The following is a 21,215-nucleotide window of genomic DNA, read 5'->3' as shown; positions in this document are numbered from 1 at the left end:
TTCAGCCAAAAACTGTAACAAGAGACAAAGAAGGTCATTATGTAATGATAAAGTTGTCAATTCATCAAGGGGATACGATCATAAATACATATGCACCCAACATAAGAGCACCTAAACATATTAAACAAATACCAACAGATCAGAAGGGAGAAATAGATAATAGGGTGTTAATAGCAGTGATAAATCACACAGACAGAAAATCAGTCAGGTAACATTGCACTTAAAGTATACTTTAGAACAAATAGATCTAACATATATACACATAATATTCCATACAACAGCAGTAGAGTACATATTCTTCTCAAGTACACATGGAGCATTCCCCACATAGACCATATAATAGATCACAGAACAAGTCTTAACAAATATAAGAAGATTGAAATCATGCCAAATACCTTTTCCAACCACAATAATATGAAGCTAGGAATCAGTAACAGGAGGAAAACTGTAAAATTCACAAATACGTGGAAATTAAACGACACACTGCTGAACAACCAGTTAAAGAAGATATCAAAAGAGAAGTCAAAAAATATGTTGGGACAAATGAACATGAAAATACGACACACACCAAGACTTACGGGATAGCGATAAACATCTACATTAAGAAAAAAGAAAGATTTCAAATAAACAACCTACCCTTACAACTCAAGGAATTGCAAAAAGGTCAAAGCTAGCAGAAAAAAAAAAAGAAGAAGAAGAAGAAGAAGAAATAACAAAGATCAAAAAGAAAGTGAGCAAAATAGAGATCAGAAAACAACAGAAAAGATCAACAAAACTAAGAACTGTTTTTTGAAAATAAGGAGATTGAATCAATAAGCAAAATCCCCTAACGAGGAAAAGCCAAGGACAAGACGGTTTCACTGGTGAATTCTACTAAACATTTAAAGAAGAATTAATACCAATTCTCAAACTGTTTCCAAAAATTGATAGAAAGTAACACTCCCAACAATTATGAGTACACCCAAGTCAGTTATAAAAATTACCAGACTGGAAATCTAAAGGCCAATAACCCTGATGAACACAGATACAAAAAATTATCAAAAAAAATTAATAAACTGAATCCAGCAGCACATTAAAAGGATTATAATCAAGGGATTTAACTCTGGGATGCAAGGACAGCTCAACGTACATAAACCATAAATATATCATTTTGATAGAATGAAAGATAAAAACCAGATGATCATTTTAATAGATGCAGGAAAAGTGTCTGATAAGATACCATATCCTTTCATGATAAAAGCTCTCAATGAGTTTAGTATAGAAGGACTGTAACTCAGAATAATAAAGGCCATAATGACAAACCCACAGTGACATAATACTCAACACTGAAAAGCTGAGAGCCTTTCTTCTCAGATCAGGAACAAGACGAGGCTGCCCAGTTATACCATTCATACTCAACATAGTAGCGAAAGACCTAACCAGAGCGATCAGGTGAAAAAAAAGAATATAAAAGGCATTCAAATTGGAAAGGAATAAGTAAAATTATCTATCTTTGCAGACAATGTGATGTTATACGTAAAAAAAAATTCTAAAGACTCCACAAAAAAACCGTGAGTTCTAATTAACAATTCAGAAAAATTGCAGCACATAAATCAACACCAGTTGCCATGTCTGTGTCAAGTCCTAAATGAAAGAGCTACCAAAACAAATATGAAGAAGAGAGTTCAGTGATTCATTGGTCACTCTACTCTGATACGTATTTAAGGTTTGCCATGATGGGTCACTAACCCTTAAAAACACTGATGCTAAAAGAACAAGACATGTTAGAATTTGCCTTCGGTCAAACATTGATGCCCTGCCAAACCTTCTTGGAGTCTTACTACCAAGAAGTCTAATAACCAGAATTATCAGGAAAAGTTTAATGGTTCATTTGTTGTTGTTATTAATTCATATTAAAATGAAAGTGTATGCTACATACTTTATACAAAATAAATTGAGTCAATGCATTGAGACTATCTATTAGAAAGTTGGTACACATTGATTATCCATACAAGTTTTAAGTATTTATATGTTAAAGAAAAATGGTTCTTAACTTTTTAAACGAACATTTTCTGCCATACTAAATTTACTATTCCAAATATAATTTGAAATTTATAATATTCTTACATTTTGTTAGGATTCTTTTCTTTATCTTCAGTGAAGATAGTAAACTAATTTAGAAATGAATGGTATCAGTGAGTGAACTGAACATACAGTCAGTACAAGACCTACTTAAAGCTCTTAATTTCTCACTTTGCCAATCATATTTTTTATATCACAAGTATTTCTTAGCTCTGGCACCCATATTTATGCCCTTTCCCCCACAAAAAGAGAAAGAGAACACAAAGATTTTGTCTCATTTTGAAGTCAGGAGGCAGACTGTCTGATAAGATTTAATGTCCCAGCAATACGATATTCAGTACACTCCCATTGACTTAAGAGGATGGGGGGAAACTATTTTAAACTTAGATTTACCGGCAATGGCTGAATATATTTTACACTATTTATATGATTATTTGCTGCCTCCACAACTGAAAACTTTTGAGTGCTGGACATATGCTGTCTATCTGCTCTCCACTATTATTCAACGTTTTTATATCTGATTCTTAGCCAGTAGAACGTAAGATGTTCTTGAATATGTTGATGATTTCAATCATTCTACAGTTTATTGTTTTTTTGTTTTTTTAATCTTTTGGCTATGGCCTTCACTAAAATTGTTATACTTAACTGTATTTTGTTTATTTAACTTATCCATATTTAAGTATCTGTTTACCTTTTTGTAGCAACAGTTATTTAATCTGAGGTAAAGGCCATCTGACCAAAATTCTGGACTTAGATCAGGACTTAATGAAAATAATAAAGATATGTTTTACAAAGTTGAAATTAAGCTTATTACTAAAGAGATGAAATACATGCAAGAAGCAATAAATTTCCACCAATTGTTTCTCTCCCTCTCTCACAATGCGTAACATAGTATTTTACATATTAAAAATTTTAACTTTTAATTTCTGTCTTATAACATCAAATATTAGTTATCATTGAAGAGTTCTTATCAGAACTTTTATAAAAATACATCATTTCCTTCAGTAAAAAGAATAGGGAAGGCGCAAGGAACATTTTTTCCCTCTGAAACTATCTTCTAAGTGTGACGAATAATTTATTTGAAATAAGATAAGAATAGTTTTAACTCCAAAAAGAAAAATTGCATTTTAAATTGGTTACAGCAGTCAAAACTTAATGGGTAAAAGGAAGTTTGCGATAGTATTATACTAGCTTCATATTCAATGAAATTTTAATTTTCTCTTCAAACAATATTGTCATCACCATAAAATTTTCTATAGTAGAGTTTTACAATTATCTAATTTCAGAAAACTTGAATGTCATTCTCTCCTTTGTTTAAACCATTTTAAAATACACATAGGTAGAGTCACACTTACAATGTTTTTCCACTGCTGGGGTTATTCTTGGAAATGTTGAAAATTTCCATGTACCTAAAAATACTTGGTCCCAGGAGAAAGTGGGGAAGCATATAACATAGACAATTTTAAGGATAACCATGATACGTATTTTGAAGGACCAATTATTGAAAAATTTTCTCTATTGAATTATTTCTTTTTCACATCATTTGGCTTACCTTTTCCTCCCTATCAGTTTTTGATCTCGTTTCGTGGGGAGCTTAGGTTTAGTCTATCTTTAAATCCAGTGTACATTAGAACTTTGGAGAAAATGTGAGCTGGGTTAACACTAAAGCTTTGATGAAAGAAAGCCATTTCCTGACAAATGGAGCCTTCTTCTCCCTGTCTCCCCACTGCATGTCTGCACATTTCTTAGTCACTAAGGACAAGAGTTCTGCAAACAGATGTATATCCTAGCTTACTAGTTATTTGACCTTGTGACAATCACTTAACATTTTTGTCTCAATTTCCTCATCTGAATTCAGGGAACAAAATCAATGTTGAGCCTCCTTCAGACAAGCATTGTGAGGATCAGATTATAGACTCTAATGTTACTTTAAGTTGGAGGTTTTCCCAGTAAAAGGAAATATATCCAGTATTTATTTAACATTGTATTTATTATATTGGCTAATTAAGATCATATTCAGGTGTGGTTAAAGTCTGTATGTGTAGACTTATGCAACAAAACTCCAATGCAACAGAAACATTTACAAAGTAAATACAAACAAAACAATATCAATGGTATTCAAAACAACCACCCGAATTTCTTACTACAGATGATATTGTTTTGCTCAAATTTAGTCACCACTTAGATCACCCTACAAATGACTGTCAAATCACAATCCTTTGAATTCAATTCACTGATGTCCCTGGATACCATAAAAAACTGTTTCCACCCTGGTTTTCTCTATAGCATCTACTGTATCATTTGCATGTATTTGACTTTTCATGAGCAATATTGTGTTACTATGTTTTAAGTCGAGTTTTGTTCTTTTTACCAATATACTGAAATAAATACAGCACTGGGCATCCATGATTATAAACAGAAGCAAGCACATATGAGGTAATGATGAGGCAGAAGAAGTATTGTCAAGAAGACAGTAAAATCACACTATGATGAAACCCCTGCCCCAATCACATAACAATTATATATAAAATAGAAAGAAGCTATAAAGATAAAGCATATTTTAACAGCTGGACAGACATTATCTCAGGCCATTAAATATAAGCTGATGAGCAGGACTACATCACCTTCTGGGATTAAAATTCAAAGTCAGGTCATGACAGAGGTCAGTTTTTCTGGGGCTACAGAAATTAAAAGTGTTCCCATAAAAGTAAGGCCAGCCACAAAGGCAAGGCAGTGTGATCAGGGATAGAATTCTTAAGTACAGAGTGCAATGGGAATGCATTAGGGGTCAACTATGCAACTATCAGGCTCTAAGGTGAAATCTGAAGGATCAGCCCAAGAATGACCTTCCATCTCTCAAATAATAGAGCACATTGTCTTTGAGAAATTAAGCAAAGCTGAATGTGATTGGATTCAGGAGTGCAAGCTAAATGAATGGTAAAGGATAAAGCGGGAGGAGTTAAAAAAAATAAAAAAAAAAACCAAATTATGCAACACCGATTAAGCTGTTTTCTGAATACAATAGCTCTGTTAATGTGAACTACAATCAAGGGAATTTCTTATGGCCATGTTATACTTTACACACTGTGGACTCCAGGTTTACTTCCCATAAGAGGAATTCAGTTGTTTTCATTTGTACTTTCGTACATGTTTACTTGGGATATAGATGAAAACGTTTTCAATTTCAACTTCTGAGATTTATTCTCATCATTTCTATCATCCAGAGTTTCTCTGGAACTTGATTTGTTATTATATATGTTATACTCACTATCCTCTCATTTAAATTTCCATTTTAACCACAAAAATTTGGCAGACTTTGTCAATTTCCTTTGCGAAAATAATTTTGAAAAACAACCTATCTAGTAATCTATTTTGGTTCAGAGGTATTAAAAAGACATTTTATGTTGTCCTAAACATAATATAGCCCTCAGCTCCTTGTAAACAGACTTTGTAGTTCAACATTTTGGGAATCTAAAGACACTTTTTCAGAGGACAAACGTCTTAATCCTATGCCTCTATTCCAGTGGTGCTCATTTTATTTTATTTATTTATTTTAAATTCTCTTTAATTGAAGTATAGTCAATTTACAATGTTGTATCAATTACTAGTGTACAGCATAATAGTTCAGTCATACATATACATACAGATATTCATTTTAATATTCTTTTTCATTATGAGTTTTTAAAAAGCAGATTCTTTCTGTTTAGTTCTATTTTCCACATCCTAAAGAGAAAAATTACCGAGCCTTTTATGGGAAAGCACACTAATCAATATCCTTTAGTGTAGCATGTTGAGTTAAATACCTTCTTCATTCAGAGACATATTTTAAATTTCTCTAGATAGTTTTTTTCCACAAAGATGGCTCATTGTTCTTTTCCCTGTGATGACTGGGCATCTGTATAAGGACTATGAGAGAGGGCAGGAATAAGTTGCTGAATTTCAGAGGAAGAACCTTGTGAAGGAAAGCCCATGATTTTAGACTTATTTCTATGTGTGCTTTACGGAGGATCAAATTTCTTTCCTTATTACCTGATAATTACTGCCTTTTCATTCTTAGTAAGATTTTTTTCATCATGCTGTTTTAGAGAATATTGTAATTCTTCATAACTTTGTAATTTATAGTCTCAGGAAAGAACATTCACATATATACATCCTACAACAAACCTGTAATTTACTGATGAAAATAAGTATATTTACATTCTTATTTCAAATAAACCATATCTATGAAAACTACACATTTGAGAAGGTAGGTTTAACTCTGACTTTGCAAAAGCATTATCCACTGACTCCTTTACCAAGCTTCCCTAATGCATTTAAGTATAATTTAATTCCTACTTGAATAACCTTTAAGAATATACTTATGACATAACACAGGATACACTAAAATAATTCAAAACATCATTAGATCAATGTTAATGAAATAAGGGAAGTAGGTAGAGTCCTGGAAATGAGTTAACTATGGGAAAAAATCTTATTAAAAATCCCTTTATATTTTAATATAAAGACAAAAGAAAGGAGTTAATTGTATGTCAGAAAAGTGACAAGTTTCTATCTTAACCTTGAAACTTGTGGGAATGAGGAATGCCAGATTTTTGCCATATGTTACAGCTCCTGACAGTGTTATGTGTCTTCACCACAACACCATCTGTGCTGCTATACCTGAACAGGGACAGTGGCTAGAAATGGAGAAAAATAATGAACTCTTACAACATAGTTTTTTCCCCTGAGCTCACACAGCTGGTGATAGATGCTTCACTTCAATCTAGAAAGCTCTACTTAAGCCTTGAATGACAACGCGTCAGAATATCTTTGACCTCTTCCTATTGACTATTTATTACCTGCAGGTGTGAAAATTATTATTTCCATTAAAAAATGGATATCTAAAACACTGATACCATATCCGTGGAGTTTTACCTCTTTTTATTTTGTAACAACTCTTACAGGTACGAAAAACAGAGACTATGTCTATATGATGACAGAAAAGTTAAAAGTAGTAGTAAAAGTTGATTCTATTGGCTCTGGAGTTATCATAGAATAACTTACATATATTACTTTAATACTTTACAGCTTATTTACTATTGTGGATTTAATCCTTGATTTTGATGATCATTTCTTTTCTTCATAAGATGGACTACATCATCTACCACTCCAGAATTGCTTGTAAGCTTAGAGTTAATGTGTATCAAGAACATAATACATTGTCAAGTTCAAAGTAGACAACTTCCAATTATCTCAGGCATTCTGGTATACTTTGCATTCTTCAAAGAAGAATACACTATTATTTCTGTTTTAACTTCACCACACGTGCCATAGGGCACCCATTGGGCATGTGCGGCTAATGATCTGTCTAAGAGGTGAGTGAATATTTCAAATTTTATTTCTAATGAACAAATATTCACTTTTATGGAAGGAAGCTGATTCTATTTTACAAATCATCCAACACATTACTTATTGGTTATGTCTACCATTATACCCAGTATCTCCAGAGAAAAAGAAAGAAACTTAGGGATAAAATCCTTAGTTTTAACATTCTTAGACATTAGACAAAGAGAGGTGTAAATATTCCCTAAGAGAAGAAATGAACAATCCTTTCCCAGGTAAAGCTATAGGGAGGAAGGAGGGAAGCTAGGTGAGCCATGACTTCTCTATGTGCAGAGAACAAGTTGATGAATTTGCTTAACAGATCATTCTGAAACATACTCAAAAGCATAGAGCTTTTTTACCCTCTAGTTGTGCACAAAAATTTTTGACTCTTGATAAAAGAATTTCAAGCATTAACAAAGTAGGGAAATGATTCGTGTTCCAGCTGATGCCAATTGCCAATGACACTGGAAGCATCAGACTTTATCCACCCACCAGTGCCTATCCTATCAAAGCTGACGGTGGGCCCCTCCCTTTTAAACTACCCATTCCTCAATTTTACTCCATGGGCACAAAATTAGGGCACTCTAATTACTTTTCTTTTATATAACTCCTCCTCTCCAATTCCTTTAGCCTCAAAGACACTGATTTTATGTTTTCAGCCAGGTAACATTTTTATTTAGTAATCTGTGAGATGTTTATTCCACAACAATATTTTTAATCTGCTTCTTGAAACACAACTCTGTTGCTTTTTATGTGAGGTAAGTATCTGACATACATAGTATCAAAGCACATAGTCTCTCTAATAGAATCTGAAGATTTTTGTCATAATCCAATGAAAATAAATGATATTATCAATGTCCCAAAGAGGCTGATTTGACCAAGATCAACAGAGAAATTTAAAACTTAAAAATCGAACTCTGAACTAGTGTGTACCACACCACATACATAATCATAGGATAAATAATAGTTATCAGTACTTTATCAGCCTACTTTATGCTTAGCAATGTAGTAGAAAATTTACATCCATTATTTCTACCTCGGATAACTATTATAAAACTTGCGGGCATTAATAGAACAATTTTGTAGATGAGGAAACAGATTCAGTTTTAGAGAATTTCCCTGAGGTCATATAGATAGTTGCCCCAGCGCTATCATTCTAAACAAGGTTTGTGTGACAAGAAATCTTCTTTACAGAAACCGTTAGGCACAGATAACAAGTGAGGCCATAATCAGTGCCCTAATAAACTAATAAACAAGGAACCCTATACCAACATACTGAGAAAGGTATTATGTTAATTTCCCTTAAATTAATGAAAATAATAGTAGAAGGCAGGAAGTCAATAATCTTCTTTCTAATTTGAAGTAAAAAGTCAATAATAATCTTTTAGATTTTTATTAAAGGAAAGATTTTTGGCATGATTGCATAAAAGCTTCTTCAGAAACATTAAGATTCATTCTATTAAATTCATAATAGGATGCTATCCTAGTAAAGTCATTCTATGTGATATACACATAGATCAGATGTAGTAAAAAGCATTTGAGTCCCATCAAAAGCCAAGAATCCATCCGTTAATAATGGTTTTGATTGAAGCTATTACAAGCACGTGTCCATATACATTTAAAGATTAAATGTGAATTTTTATATAAGATACTTATTATGTATTAGCAAATGAACACACTTACTTGCAGTGGTTTTTGTAGGCAAGCCTTTTTGGAACTAGGTAGATTTCTGCTTAGTTAAATCCTTCCCTCCCCTTGACTGTGAATCCCACTGGCTCTTGCTAGAAAACAGTGTTAGACTGAATAGGTATATGTGCTTGATGTAATTTCTACCCTTGTAAAAAGCAGTTATTGCACATCTGAAATTGCTACTTTTACTCTCTAATATTACTGTCATTTTATGGTGTTCTGTATAATTAAGTTTACTGCAACAAAAAGGTGCTTGGTAGAGTTTCCATTTCCTACCTATGGCTTATTTTTACTCCATATGATAAATTAACAGGCAGCAAAATATAATTTTAAACCCCAGCTATTTTTAGTGAGTCTTTTCCCTTCTGGAATTTTATTTTTCCTTAATAGTTAATGTTAAGGAATATGGTACCTACATGTTATATTAACCCAGGTATTGCATTGTACCTATTCTTTGATTCTAGTTCTTAAATTAAAAAAAAAAAAAAAGAATCAATTTAAACAAATATTTTAGAAAATTCCACCAGGATTAGAAAATCATCAGAAAAATGATACTGAAATCCCGGGTAAAAATTATAACTGTTATAGATTGCCATAACATTATGAGTATGGAGAACCTATAATAACACTTTGCAGGGACTGGGGGAATAAAAGGAAGCTATTTATATTAAAAAGCTAGAATAAAGGAGAATGTACTTGTTATAATATGGTATTTTATCACAGCGTAATGTCATAATGCCATGCTTTCTCTCCTAGGTTTACCTGTATTTCAATCTTACGGATATTTTTAGCATTCTTGTCTGACTTGGAATTTGATTTTAGATGATGTCTGTGGTCATCTTAAATTCTTTCCCACTTCTATAACTTTTGAAATATCTTTTTCTTTCCACCAATTAAAAAATACATATAAATAATTAAATAACTGGTGGTAGAAGTGTATGAAAGATGTTTTTAAGTTAGATTTTGTGCAATTTTGCTCATGGTAATTCTACTTAGATGTCCTGTACTTCTACTGCTTTATCGTAGTCTCTTATAGTAGCCTGATGAGACTACCCAACAAATTCCAGTGGGAACTTTTAATTGCTTTCTGTTATAGATGAAGAAATTCTGAATGAGTGACTTACCCAAGATTAAAGTGTTGGTTAGGATCATGAAATAATCTTGCAACTGTCTTGACTTTCTATGCAAGAATAAAAGATTCCATTGCTCCTGCTAATAGTTACCACTTACAAGAACCAGCAGAAATATCTAGCAAAGTCATTGATTTCTAATGTGCTACAGCTGAGGGCAGGAGCGAGGCTAGCATGCTTGACATGTATTTTCCATCTCTCCATTTTAGTTGTTTTCTCCTATGCTTCTCAAAATGCTCTTCTTTCATACTTCTAATCTGAAGGGAGAATATACGTATCCCTAAAGGGACTGGAGCATGGCTGTAGGTTTCAAATGCAAAGCTATTTAAGGTCTCTTATTTTGTGTTTAAAAAAAAAAATGAATGTAATATTTGGATTTGACCCCAAAATATAACATTGATTATTTTTTTGAAAAAAAAAAAAAAAAAAAGCATTTGCCTTCTGTTGTAAATGAATGGACTGAATTAAACTGTGAACAATGACTGTGCCATCAGGAAAATTAACAAGAGCTTTCAGAGAGCTATACAAGTCCATGGATGTGAATAACTTGGAATCTTACTATCATAAAGCAATAGATGCTGCTTTTCAAAAAAAGTAATTGGGAAAAATGTGTAAATTTACACCAATAAGTTTAACATTGTAGATTCAATGAGTGAAGTAAAGTTAATACATTTTAAAAATTGTATGTCACCAAAATTAACTCAGAAAGAAACAGAAAATTTGAGTACACTCCATAAATACTATAAAGGCTAGATATTATGGGAAGTAAGAATTTGATTAGACTAGAACATAAAATGATACAAAAATTTATATTCAATTTAGGGAAACAAACTTCAAAAGAAATGCATATAAGCACACAAACACCCATGTTAAAAATATAAACTACATAGATACAGCTATCAGTAAGATCTATACCACAGAATATTAAATGGAATATTAAATTAATGACACAAATTCTAATTAGAGCTTACACCAGAAATTAAGGGATGAGTCAATACCTGGAACTTCATTAATGAAATTCGCTCTGATAGGAAATTAAAGGGGAAAAATCTTACAATCATCTCACTAGATGCAGAAAAAGCACATTAATATTGAACAGCTATTCTTTATTTTTTTAAGTTAATAAGTTTAGAATAGAAGGAATATTTTTTAACTTGTTAAAGGTCATCTATCAGAAATCTGCAACAAATAACAGAGATTTATTCCTAAGGGCATTTCTATTAAAATTATTTTAATTGCAAGGGCATTTGCTGTCAATCAAATTTACTTTGCTTTTCTAATTATTAGAACTTGTAGAAAAATTAAAATTATAAGTACAGAAAAGAAAAAAATTGTTGGTAGTTCCTAATAACATTAGTAACAACCCAAATTTGAGAGAATGAGATTTAAAAAAAAGACAACTAATAAAAGTTAGAATATTAACTAGGTACAAGATCAGCGAAGGTAAGGTTATATGCATAAAGATGTTTATTATATTATTCACTGTGTGAGCAAAAAGAATGAAAGAAAATGCTCCAAAAAAATTAACAAATCATTTTGGATAACATGCCATGGAATATTATGGAGCCTTTAAAAGAGAATAAAATAATCTGCATGTACAAACATGGACCCTTGTCCATTTATACGTGTGTATATGTCTATATCTATGTGTGTGGGTGAGTATATATGTGTATATATATTGCCTTGAATATGTCTTCACTTCCTCTTTCAGTAAAATGAATTCTTTAGGATACAGTATCATGTTGCTCTAGATCTTTATGTTATACTGCGTCCAGCAAAATGAATTTCAAGGTTGCCTAGGCTTTCTGAACATGACTTTTTTTCTGTTCGAGGCCCCACACAGATATCCAGGCTGGTGGAATCTATGATTAGGCACAAAGAAGTGAGCATTTTTCTCTTGCCTGCCAGAAGTCCAAGTGTTGCTATTACTATTTGTTCTCATTTTCTGAATAATTCACTTCTACCTATCAAGTAGCACAATATACAACTCGGTGCAAAGCCTGGCTGGACTCTGATTTCCCTTCCAACTTTTCCATTTCTATTTAATATTTAAGCTCCATCTTGATACATACCATTCATTAAGTGAGCAAATGATATATGTAACTCCTTAGATAACTTATTCATCATCCTCTTCTTCCTATATTCTCCCTTTTCTATTTTTGTTTGTTTTAATGCTGGTCATTGTTTAAGGCGCATCTCAAGTGAAACCTGCTCTCTGAAGTTTTCTGAATCTTCCTCAACCCAGCAGAAATGTCATTCTACTCTCTGTCTAGTCCTGGTAATTTGTTTATACTAGGAAGGACTTAAAATACTAGGTTAGATTTTATCAAATATGTGTCTGTCTTTCTCTCAAATTGTAAACTTAATTTTATTCCTGACTTTGCTTGGCCCCTAGTGGGTGTCTGAAATATAGTAGAAGCTATTCTGCAATTCTGTAACACATCAATGCTTAAACAAATAGCGCATGGTATACATATATCATGCTATATTCAAATATTGCTATAAGGGAGTAAAATTATCACTTACTTAAGATTTATCAATCACTATCAAATGCAAGACAAGCTGTCACATTTGCCAATAAATTACCAGATAATTGACAATACTATAATGAACTTTAACAGCATCACATTCAGCATGGTGCTAGTATGAAAGCTCATTCTTCACTAAAATAAATCTCAATTATCTAGCCTTTCACCTACATATTCCTTAGAGTTCCCCTAACCATTTTATATTATAGCAGCAAAATTGTCAGTGATGCACTTAACTAAAACAGGATCTTAGAAAATGAGCCTAATACAGTACCTCAAATGTATCATTTTCCATTTACATTCCAACCAGCTTCTCTTTCTGTATCTTTTTCTTACTAATTTTTTTCCTTAAAACCGTATTATCTTTGATCTCATTCCCCTTCCCCCCTTTTCCCCTCTATCTAATCTCTCTCTCACTCTCTTGTTCTCATAATCTTTACTTTTTATTTTTAGTTTGTTTGTTTATTTTGTTGGGGGGAAGTAATTAGGTTTATTTATTTATTTTTTAAATGGAGGTACTGGGGATTGAACCCAGGACCTCATGCATGCTAGACAATGTGCTCTATCACTGAGCTATAGCCTCCCCTCTACTCAATAGTTTTTGCCACCTACATTCAGTCTGGGTCCATGTCAAGTCTACTTTGCTTCCACTGACTGTGTCTGCACAACTTCTTTTTATCACGACTGACACACCCATTTACTTAGTCTTCCAGAGACATTCTTGATATCTTCACTCACTATTGATTTCCATGCCCTTAGTACTTATTTTTAGTTCTCACACTGTGTGTATAATTTACCATAGTTTGTTAGTTAGCTCACCTATTCTATTTGTAAATTCCTGGGGGCAAAGTATAAATTTCAATACACAGTTTATACTTTTCATAATAACTAGCACATTCCTTTGCACATACTCAATAAAGTTTTTTTTTTAAGAGAGTGTTTGTATGCCTTCAAAAAACTGAATAATCAGTGTCACAGAAGCAGTTGCTTAATCTTGCTTTATGCGTCAAGATTCATGTCTTAACAGATGTTTACTGAACACTTACTGCATCCCAGGCATTAACGCTAGCGCTGAAGAAACAGCAGTGAACAAGACAAACACAGTTCCTGAACTTAGGTAAATTACAGTGTTGGGGAAAAGATGAGTGGTAAACAAATAATTAAATGTTCATGAAGTGTTTGAAAAGATTCTTTCAAGACAGTTAGGAGATTAAATCTGTCATCAAGTAGTTGCTGTATTACCCATCGAAATACATCAATTAACAACAGAATTGAATCTAAAAAGCAGACTATAAATTTCACTTGTGATTCACAATGACCTTGGACAACATCCTTGTAATATCTCCCATTTGACTTTGTTAAATAAAGATGATCATTTTCATAATTGACTAATTCCATGAAATTGATTGTGGTTAATGTGTTGTTTTAATTCATTTATGAGAATTTAAATTTCAAGTGGTGGTGCTTTGTTACACAGATGTTCTTTTGTTAGTCCCTGAATTATTCAAAGAAATAAAATAGTCCATATCCAGTGAGACTCTAGTGTATGCATAAAAATGAAAAGGTAATGGATATTTTCTGTTTCTGTCTTATTTTTAAAAATGTACCTTTATCAATGTTGTTTTGTTAGGAGGGCAAATAATCCTTGATGTTTTTTTTTTCCCTCCAAAAACTGATGACTACAACTGGTGAATAAGAAAATTATTTTATATTGCCAGTTGCTTGAAGTATTAATCTTCAGATCTAAAGGGAGACTTCTATATCCCAAAACCTGACAAGACATTTATACATGTAACTAAAACTTAAAGTGCTTATACTTATTTCAACATATTATATGGAGGCAGGATCTTCACAATTATTTCCCTCATATCTTACTATAATTATTATCTAATATTCATGGAAGATTTGTTATTTCTCAAATCATGATTTAGATATCTAAATATTTAGATATTTAAATGAATCAGCTCATGCAATCTTTATAATATCCCTTGGTGTTAGAAATTACAATAACCTCTATTTTATAATGCAGATAGAACAAATAATATTTAGTTACACGCAAAGTCTACCTAGGCATTTTATGATTAAGCCTTTTATTAAAATGAAATAATTTTTTTAAACTAATTCCTTTGCATAAGGAATTTCAGAATTGAAAAGAAACCATGATTTATATCACTGTTAATGATAAAGAACATAGCAATTTTAGTCACTAATCCTTTTTTTAAGGCTTCAATGTAATTTATTGACCTGTATAAAGAAAAAAAGAAAAAAAGGCATTCAGGGTGATTATTAAGTAACATGATTTCTCACCCAACTCAAAGTAGAAAGCAGATTCCCAGATACACATCTATTTACTGATGTATAAAGTCTCTGTTGTAATGCTTTCAGTTGTTTTGGGGGTTATTTTACTTGATATTCAATAAAGATTTTCTCTTTTTTTGTATATGTGTTTGTATCTGAACCGTTATTTGTTACTTTTTGATTCTAGAGAAAAGTGGAATAACTAACCACTCAATTTGAGACCTATTATTATTTTGACGTGTTACAGGACCTAAAACAAAGATTTCTGGAAACTTGTTTAAATATCATTATTTTTTTAAAAATTTAATGAATTTGTTAAGAACATAATGAGGAGTTTGGCAAAGGCTTTGGGGTCAATTACTTTGGAATACTAAGAGTTCACAAAATAAAATGCCAACATCATGACTTTTTTTTTTTTTTTAATTCCAAGTGAAGAGTATGTTTCTTTCTGTGTAATCCTAGATTTGGAATCTTACTTCATTGAACAGAATTTTGCATCTTATCCAAAGTCCCTATCGTTATAATTAAATTTAAAAATTGTCCCTGAAAACTTTCTTGCATATTTTTAGACAAATATCAAAAAGAAAGAAAGAAATTCATAAGGCACTGTTTCAATTTAATTCTGTGACTGTCTAACTTCTAGTCTGTGGTTTTCCCTTATGTGTCAAGCTATTTGTGGGATGATCTCTCACTGTTAATTATGCCCTTCCTTGAACACTAAAGATAGTTGAGTGGATATTGGTATCACAATCAGACCTGGAAGAAAAAATGTTGCTTCACTTCTTTGTTAGTGACTTGCTTGGTGAGCTATGAAGACTTGCTGAATTTTTACCATGTCCCTTTGAGCTTCAAAAGAGAGACTGATACTATGCATGTATACTATTGACATTTCCTTTCAATATGCCCTATGATTTTTAAAAAGAAAAAGTAGAGCACATTAGAAAACTAGAAAATCAAAGATTTTAATTATTTGAAATATGTAAAACATAATTTTGGAATGAATTTTTATGCCATAGAAAAGGAAATTATAGAATGTGTGTGTCTTGGTTTTACATCACTGACACAAAAGAAAAGATAAGACAGAATAGGCTAACAGGACTGGCTTGTTTTCTTCCCAGGGGACTTGTTAAATGTATACTGCCCTGCTACACTAGTCGATTGCATAGTGATTAAAATATAAATTCTGTGTACAAATTAAAACAAAATGATTTAGTAAGAATTTAACTTCAGTAATACATTCATGATTTTGGAGTGTCCTATAGATTTAGACTCAACACCTTCTGCAGTATCATTTCAGTGGGTGACTGGAAAAAGTGACTTCAGAAAAATCTTCCTTCAATGGTTAGCCAACCATGCATTTCATTTTTGAGCAACCGTGACCTTGTTGGTCACTGCGTACTTGGATATAAATAGTGGAAATTTGAAGATGGGGCTCTGTGACCTGGATCTTGAATGATCAGTAAGATTTTATCACGTGGAGAACACACTGCAGATAGAAGACATCTCTTGTATAAAATTAAAGAGTGGGAAAAGAAAAACAGCCTATTGAGAAATAGCAATTGGGTTGTATTGGCTTATAGTTTGTAAAATGTAATTTAATAGAAGATGAATTAGACAAGGTAAAATTGCCCATATCTTACTGGAGTTTCAAAAAATATACCTGTATGCTTCTTTATATGACTAAACTCTTTCACATGAGAAATACATTTAAAAACTACTTAATTGTTTCTTGTGGTACACATGTTTAAACGTCACTTTGCTTTTGAAAATAAGTTTTTAAAAAATATTTATCTTTTGGTGTTTTTTTAAAAATAGCATTGGAAAATTCAGAGAAGAATTGGAAACTTGAAAGTGCTAAAATGATGATCATTGCAAATTAACTCAGCAAAGGAACTCATAAATCTGTTTTTGGGTTGTTGCCATTGCATGAATGGTCTATTTTTGCGTTTTTATTAATACCATTGACTAGCTACAACAGGTGACATTTTTATCCCCTTAGGCTGTCCATTAGCCAAATGAAGGGCCATCTGGAAAGGGATTCTGTTCTTTGAAAAAATGTGACAGGGCTGATGGCTTTTTAACTGCTAGTCATCTATGATTGCTGGTAAACACTGGAAATTAGTGTTGATCCCTCAGAATTAAGAAGTTAGTCAAGTACTTAGAGAAAAAGCAAAGGGAATACCTTTAAACCAGATGTGTATATCAATTTAGGTTTTTTTTAAAAACCTGCCTTAGTTTTACTATTTTAAAAATCGTATCAATAGTAGTGTGAAAAAAAATAATACAATTATTCTTGGTGATTGTAATTTGATGGAAAATATAAAGAATATTGTGGCTGTAAAATAAAAAGGATCTACCTTGAAAAATCAAACTTGGATAACTGATACTGAGGGGAGTAAAAAGGTATATTCATTATGATGTGGTTTGCTGGCAATTTCCCCAAAGTGCTATTTTATAATATCAGTGCCCAGATGAACAGAAGGAGATGGTTTTGATGGCTGGCTCCCAACATTAGTTCATTGAGAGTCTTTTCATAATCACAATTTAAAGGGTCTCTAATAGCACCATGTTGGAGGGATCTTGGTGGCCATTCTGAATAATGCCTTCATTTCTCAGAAGGAGATTCTGTATCCCAGAGGCGTTAGGTAACTTGTGTAAGTTTACAGTTAATTTGTGGCCGAAATGGCAATTTCTCCTAAAGGAGAATCTGAAGGAGCAGCTAGCTCTATCACAGTGGTTCTCCCGTTGGTTCCTAAGCTGGAGGCCATAGGAATCAGTGTGCATTTTGCAGTTACTGTTGTTGTTTTTCAGAGTTACTCAGCAGGATCATGAATGCATATCAACTCAACCATTCTTTTTTTTTTTCCTTCTTTCCCTTAAGGGAAGCACTGGGGATTGAACCCAGGACCTCATGCACACCAAGCATATGCTCTACCACTGAGCTATACCTCCCTATCTCCCAATTCAACCATTCTATTTAGCTTAAAAAGACTACATAATAAACGGTGGGCATAATCGTATCTTTTTTCCTTATAATCTTAAATAATAAGCACATATTCATTTAAACATGTTCTTTTATACTTGCTTTTATCATAATGCATTTTCATAATTAATAAGAGTAGAGTTACTGTCATGTTAGAATATAAGAACTGTTTTTCCTTGGAAACAACATTCATACTTAAAAATCTGAGCACTGCCTAATGAAGCTTTTGTTGAAAAATTTGTCCTACAATGTCATTGCGCCAATAAATCACCACCTATGTATTGTGCCTTAGAATGGTATGTAGGTTACTCCTAACCCCAGTTATTATTAAAAAGAAAAGAAAGAAATGAAATGAAAAAGAAAAGCAGGTAAACTTCTCTTCAGAATGTGTGATGACAAGAATGAGCACAACCAGCACTGGAGGTGTTTGAAAATTTATACCACATTTTCAAGCCCAGCTCCTCCATCGTGGCTCAGGCTGGTCTACTTTTAAGAGCAAATTGAAAATCACCCTTTTTTCCTACATCTTTTAAAAGGCTTCCCTTGCAGGGATAAGGACAAAAATCCTTACAATGTCCTCCAGAGCCCTGTGTGGTTCTACCCTTTTTTTAAACCTCATTTTCCACCATGTTCTCCCTTCTCTACGTAAGGTTAGTTCTTCCTTCAAGACCCTGACATATCTTTACATGCTTAAGTCCCTCTGCCTGAAATGTTCTTTCCTCCTTTATTCACCTAGTTCACTCCATCAAACAACAGCACATCCTCTCTGTCCTCATAGAAATCTCTTCCAAATTCACTAAGTACATCAAGCTGTCCTTCACATAAGCTCTCATGAAACCATGTAGCTCTTCTTCATAGTAATGATCACGACTTTACATTTACAATGATTTGATTATGGTTTTGGCTCTCTGGACTAGAACATAAGCTCCCTGAGGACAGGAACCATGCTGGTTTCTGTCCATCAGTGTCAGTACAGAGCTAGTTGATCGGACGACCGACTTTGTGTACCTATGACTATATTCTTATTTTATAAATTAGGAAACTGGACTTAGAATGTGTGCATTTCATGAGGTCACAAAGTGGGTGTGTACTGACCTTAAGCTTCATTTTTAAATCTATTCATGCTTATCCATTAGAAATATCTAACCACTTAACCCTATTACCCTCTTATTTCAAAGGAGACTGTCATTATATTGAGTTAATTTTTACATTTCCTGTGCTCCTCTCCCACAAGTGAGAAATAATTAGAAAACTCATTATTTAACATTTAAAAAATTAAAACATTTTAGTCTTACTCCCAGAAAATAATGGTAAAGTTCACTTAGATCACTGTTTCATAGTCTCTGTTTGAATGATTATTGCAAAATATTCAAACAGTACAGAAGTTACTGCCTAGCATTTGGATATAGGTTTGTAGGTTTTTGAATAATTTATTTAAAATTTAACTTTAAACACTCACTTCAGTGATTGTCAGTTTAAAAAGTAATTACTTGTAATTTTGCCATGTTTCTGCAGCATGAAAAATGTTTTTCCAACCATCCTAACTTTTGTTTTATGTCTACCTCTGGATGGATAGAATAGACAGGACTAAACACATTACACCAGTGTGCTCTGAAAGCATTCTTATTGATGTTGAAGCTTTTTAAGGAGTTCAAAAAAATGAAAGTAATGGGCTTTGTCATGCCACCAGAAACAAAGTGGTTTTAGTTCTTAAAGAACTGCTTAGAACAACATGGCAAGCAGTACAATCAAATTATTTTGTCTGCTTGTCTAACATGAAGGCAACATTATCAACTGACATCCTGCAGCTCTGAGATAAGACTCTGGAGAAAGGCCTGGGAAAACTGTGTTTATCTTGCAGGAGACAATGATTAGGTAATTTGGACATTTCATATTTAATAAAAACTATTTAAATCAGAAACCATCAGACCTGCACTGATGGGACTTACATTTATATTGTACCCTCTGTCTGTCTCCAAAAAGTGATTGAATCCTTTTCATTTTTAAGAAGTACTCTCTAAAATGAAGGAAGCGTGTTAAATGCTTGGAATTACTTTTAAATTAAACCATACAGCTGACATGAATAAAAGGGGACCTCCTGAAGTGCTCTGTAATGATAGGGAGAGCAACCAGCGAGCACAATACTTGACTTGTTTTTCCACAGTAGGTTTGATCTGTGCTGCACTGAAAATATTGAAAATGATTTCTGGTCCTCACTGATATCACAAATCATAACTTGCATAAAGCCATAGGAGTAATCAAAGATCCATTTGCTTGGTGATTCATATGTGCATGTGCCCAGACAGGAAATGCTCACTGTTTTGTAATCAGGCCCACAAACATTCTTCATTCCTCTCCCATTTTATTAAAGCTGTGAAAAGGAGGAAAAAAGGGGATCAAATGCAAAAAAAAAATGAGGTTAGAAAGCAAAGCAGCCTCACTTTTTAAAGCCCAAAATTTACTTGCTATATAGATTCCATTTTCACGTGATCTGTATTTCATAAGGTAATCATAGAAATTGCTTTTCTCACAGCGAAGGGCTTTTTGAATCTTCAAATCAAAATGTAAAATGCACAACTTTGAACTCTTATGCTGAATAAATCACGATAATTAAGATCTCATTCTTCAAGAAATTACATTATACAGGTGAATAGGCACTAAGGAAAACAGTTTTCACTCTTTCTAACAAGACAGATTCACTTCATCTCTGATTTAGTTATACACTGAAATAGTGTTTGTGTATATGTGTGTGTGTGTACATATATGAACCCCAAAACATTTGAGAATAAAATAGTTCCTCCGGGCAGGAGAGACATTTGCCCAATATGAGTTTTATGCAAAAGAGTCCTATGACTTTATTAAGGATTTTAACTTCATTTTAGGAGTTTTCTATGAGAATTTTTTTAGTGTAACATTCTAACTGAATATATAAGAGCAATTACTGATGGTCCTGAGGCAGAAAAAAAATACATAAAATTCAGCTTCAGCTTTTTACATAATTATGGGTTGGTCCAGATTTTGTCTGTTTTGGATGTGTAATCTTGCTTAAATTACATTTCTATTATTTTTCCATCATTCCTTCCCTGGCTTAGTAAGAAGAAATATCCAAAGGAGGAGGGCCAGGAAGAATTACAAAGTCAATGACAACCAGAATCCAACATT

The 21,215-nt window shown here is 32.7% G+C and overlaps 1 non-coding gene across 1 annotated transcript; it reads right to left on the bottom strand.

Moving 5' to 3' along the window:
* Window positions 1–17,950: 17,950 nt before the first annotated feature.
* Window positions 17,951–18,022, bottom strand: TRNAT-GGU (transfer RNA threonine (anticodon GGU)). The gene has a single exon. It is a non-coding gene; the product is annotated as a tRNA-Thr (tRNA).
* Window positions 18,023–21,215: the final 3,193 nt, after the last annotated feature.

Source organism: Camelus dromedarius, chromosome 27 (genome assembly GCF_036321535.1).
Source record: "Camelus dromedarius isolate mCamDro1 chromosome 27, mCamDro1.pat, whole genome shotgun sequence".
In the NCBI taxonomy this organism is placed as follows: Eukaryota; Metazoa; Chordata; class Mammalia; order Artiodactyla; family Camelidae; genus Camelus; species Camelus dromedarius.
The sequence above is the reverse complement of the archived record's forward strand: the minus strand, read 5'-3'. Positions and strand labels throughout refer to the sequence as shown.